We start from the raw sequence: 4777 nt of genomic DNA, 5'->3' as shown, positions 1-4777 counted from the left end.
TGTAATTTAAGGTTTTAGACATTGTTGAGTGTAGAGGGTGTGATCTAAATGAGATGTCAACAGAAAATCTTTCAGGATGTTACCACATGGTGGAGGTCCGGTGCTTAATGATTGAAATAAAGACTAATTAGCTGAAAATGACTGAATTCTCTGAAACACAATGAAAGATGTCCATATCTTATTAGCGTAATATCCCAGTTAACAGGGAGCGTTCTCATAACTTTGGTTAATGTTCTAGCAAGGTTCTCTCAAACAACTGGAAGAATAAACATTCTTCCGGTAATGTTAATGGAATTTGTTTAGGGTTTTCTGGTCTTTATTAATGTTCTCAAAATGTTAGAACCAAAACAAAGGAACTAAAAAAGGGAATGTTTCATTTCTGCAATATTTTATTTAGATGTAATAAGGTAATAAAGATAATACATTAACGTTATAATGTTTGCAAAATGGTAAAAGGAAATGTTCCCTTAATGTTCACATAAACAACAACAACAACAAAGTTTTTCAACATTTTAAAATATGAGAAACATTTTTAACATTGAGAAATATATATAAAACTAATATATATATATATATATATATATATATATATATATATATATATTTAGCTATGACCCATCCAAAACAAGAATGAGCAGTGAAATGTATTTCACTTGAAACGCTGACTGTTTCCTTATATCATCACAGTTGGCTAAAGAGAAGATAATTAATTTAAAATATCCAGTACATTATATATTGTACATTAATAATGTAATACACCAATTTAATGCCTGACTTGTGTTTTACATGTAAAGCCGCCAGCGACACTGATTGATTACTCCACATTTAATTTCTCTTGCTGGGAGCAACTACATCTGGAACTGAGTGCACACACTTCGGAGGCCGTCACCTGTCAATCATTCCTGCAAATGATGATTCGGCCAATCCTGTGTCTGATCAACCCCCTGCGAAGGAGACTTGTACTGTATCCACTCAGAACAGCCAGCTGCCAGTCAAAGCTTGTCACACACAGTCTTTTCCCCTGCTAGACAAAATCAGTCAATCCTCATCTCACAGTTTGTCCATATGGAATCAACCCTTCTGTCAATCAGACCGCAGGTCAGTACAGCCCAAAGATTTCAGCAGATGAAACCAGCCAATTCCTGTTTTTTTTTCTCTCTTTCTCTCTAAGATGACTCTGAATCTATAAGGAACTGTGTTTTAATACACCTCCAGGCTGTTTAATCCTTTTGAAGAGGGTCGAATCAAATCACAATAGTGAATGTACTGATGTAATGTTACAGAATGAAGGCTGAGGTTGCTAACGCAGCAAGACCGACGCGTCCCTGAAGATCCTGGACTCTTAATTATGGTGAAATAATCGGTGCATGCAGCGTAGCCTCGGGCTGCCAGCCCCAGAGGTGAGCTCTACACAGACACACGGAGAACACAGAGCAGAGAAGATACTGGTTCTGCTCTGAAAACGCTGTGTAGTTCAGCCAAAGTGGACAGGTTTAGATTCATCTGTGACAAAGGCATTAATGATCTGGTTTTAAAATGTCATTACAAAACACAATAGATGGCCTAACATATATCTGATTTTGTCAAAAAAAAAAAAAAAACCTTTCTTTCTCAGTGGAAATGTTATGAATGCAATGGGATTAAGTACACCTGTGGTTACTCTCAGGACATCTGTGTGAACGTACTTCATACATTCACTAAAAATCACCTTTGTACCAGTATCTGAAGAAGTTATATTGATATTTCAATGTAATGCATTGACATTCAATATTCACTGTCATTGGTCGGATAACATATAATCCTCCCCCCAATTCACACTTTTTGGTAAAATCAGTCAAATACAAATGTCATACTTCTTGTGTTATCTGCAAATGGGGAGAATCTTTTCTTTTTTTAAGAATAACTCACCCCAAATTAAAAATACTATCACCATTTACACACCTCAAGTCGTTCCTCATGTTTTCTTTCTTCTGTGGGACAAAAAGATAATGTTTTGAACAATGTTGGTGACCAAACAGTTTTGGTGACCATTGACTTCCACTGAATGGATTAAATAAAAATGGCTGTCTTCTGTGGAACACAGAAAAAACACACACATGGGGGTAAGTGAAATTAATGAACAGTATCTTTTGGACATGTCCATGTTTCTGATGTATTTACTGAAAAGCTGTACATAAAAGTATAACAAATCAAATGCTTTGCAACTATATAATAGCGATCTGAGTTAACAGGAGTACATTGATAACATTGATAACAGTTACAGCCTAAAGTGTCTTAAATAAGTGTCCCGTCATTATAAAACTCCCCTTTCACTCAGCGTCTGTAAAGTTGACCTTAAACCAGTCCTTGTTTAAGCTTCTCATCAACAGACGACTAGTTTTGGGTGCGGGAATGGGCACTTTTACACCTTTTTTATTTTTAAAGTCATATTAAGCAGCATAGCACAACAGTTCATGTGCTGGTCGTCGCCTAATTAGGACCCGAAGTAGATAAATATCACGTGTGTTTTTTAAAACCGTATACGACAGAAGCGGGAAACTCTGTATATTCATGCAGTGTGCACATGGCAAAAGAGTACATCCGATCAGAAGTTTGTGACATATAAACACGTATATCAACCCGATCACTTTATTTAGCATTCATGTAAAAACTACGTTCGGATTTGTCAACCAGAATGAATTACCTCCGATGGAAGAAAAAAGTGTCCATGTAAACGCACCTATTGTGTGATTATGTAAGATTTCCCATCACCAATGAGGGCGACTAAATGACAGAATATATTTTTGAGTGTTCCGTCCCTTTAAATGTACAATACTGATATCAAGTCCAATTTAGAGGGGGTTTTCAATGGAAGCCCATTGAGTAAACCTCTTCATTTTAATGAGCACTGAGTTCCAGAGGTCTTTCCCGTTCACCAGCGGGAAGATCACACACACATACACATATTATCTTCTGCTTATTGTGTTCCAGCCTGTGTCTTGAGATTAGGATTTAGTGATAACTGATCTCACCCTTTGAAAGTATGTGAAAAGCAGCCTAAACATCCAATCTACATGCATTCATCCCCATGACTAATCTGCAGGCCTCTAATACTGTATGTCTGCCCTGGAAACAGAGGTGCACCGAGGACAAACATCTACTGCTGCTCCCAAAACCCAAATGAAAGCAGATTAGCGGGGGCTTTATCTGAGATGGGGCTCTCCTGTTGCTCTTTTCTGTCCCAGATCCCTTCCTTCACATGCACATAAAGAGGAGATTTCGGGCTTTCGGCTGCGGGTGTCTTTCGCTGTATTTAAGGAAGTTTCGCTGGTCGAGACTTCCAGAGTTTTTCAGCACTTGTGCCGAACAATGGCTACGGCCTCCATCCCCCAACTTAACTGAGCTGCGACGGATGGAGAGTCGCCCCTGCTCGTATGAATGGGTTTGGTAAAGGCCCCTGCTGGATGGGAGAGGGCAAGGCCTGACAGCATGGTCCTCGTGTTCCACGACAGCCCAATTGGTGGTGCCCAATGGGGGGCCCACCTCCCCCCAGCCTCCGTCACGCTGAGATAATCAGGTTTGTGTGAGGAGTATGTGCTCTTTTGACAGTCATCATCCCCTCATTGATCCATTACACCCAAGCCTCTATTGTTCCCCAAAGTGTTTGAAATGCCTATTGGAGGAGAGGGGAGAAGACGGCTTTTCTCAGTCCTGTCAATCAAGACGGACATTTTTCTCACTGTTGCCATAGCCGGGGGTGAGAGGTCAGGAAAACACTGAATGTGAGTTGACGAAGCGATAATAATAGCGTATTTGGGACGTCCTTTTCAACTGGGAATTCTGTGAACACACTAAAACACAGTGAGTAAATGAAGACATGTTTGGATACCACAGCCCCGCTGTGAGACTGAAGGGGGGACAGCGGTGTTTGAAAACTAAATAGGCTTAGGAGATTTTTACCCATGAGTCTTAAGGAGAAGCCCCCTTTGAATCTGTGACCCTGTGGAGGCTGTTTTTTCATTCTGCTCTCCTGAGCTCTGCCGAGGAGCTGCAAGTGATCGACTGAGTTGACTCCGGCCAAGAGCTTGTTGTCTTAGCTGTGATTCGACTCAATGACTGTATTGCCTAGTCGAGAAAGGTTAAGGGGTTTTTAATATAAAAGGCAGAAAACAAATACTTTGAAAAAGTCAGCTACTTTTTGCAAAACTTGTGTGTATATATATATATATATATATATATATATATATATATATATATATATAAAAATTGACTCACTGATGTTGTCCACACAAGAATAGATATGTTTAGCTTTCTGTAATGGAGAGCACAATATATTATAGTATTTTGTTTTTTCAAGAGTAACAACTCAAAATCAAACTAAATAGCACCATTTATTTATTTAAAAATAGTAATTTAATTAATATGTTTTATTATCTATTTCTTATATTTTTTATTTATTTTCAATTTGTAGGCCTATAATACCATTAAAATGAAATTAATGGTTAAATATTTATTTATTTATCATCTATCTACATGTCTGTCTGTTTACTTAAAATAACATTTTATTGCTGAAATTAATCAATAAGCATTAATACTTTTTTTTGCCTGTTTGTTTGTAGGTCTATAACATTTTTTACATGATTTTTTACATGATTTTTCATTTTTTTAAATGAATTAATTGCCATTAATATACACAGTATTTATTTATTTAAAGGACTATTTTTTAAGTGATATTTTTGGGGGGGTTATGCCTTTATTGTTGATAGGACAGTGGAGATACAACAGGAAAGAAGTGGAT

The sequence above is a fragment of the Carassius carassius genome, chromosome 25, assembly GCF_963082965.1.
Source record: "Carassius carassius chromosome 25, fCarCar2.1, whole genome shotgun sequence".
Taxonomy (NCBI): domain Eukaryota; kingdom Metazoa; phylum Chordata; class Actinopteri; order Cypriniformes; family Cyprinidae; genus Carassius; species Carassius carassius.
The sequence above is the reverse complement of the archived record's forward strand: the minus strand, read 5'-3'. Positions refer to the sequence as shown.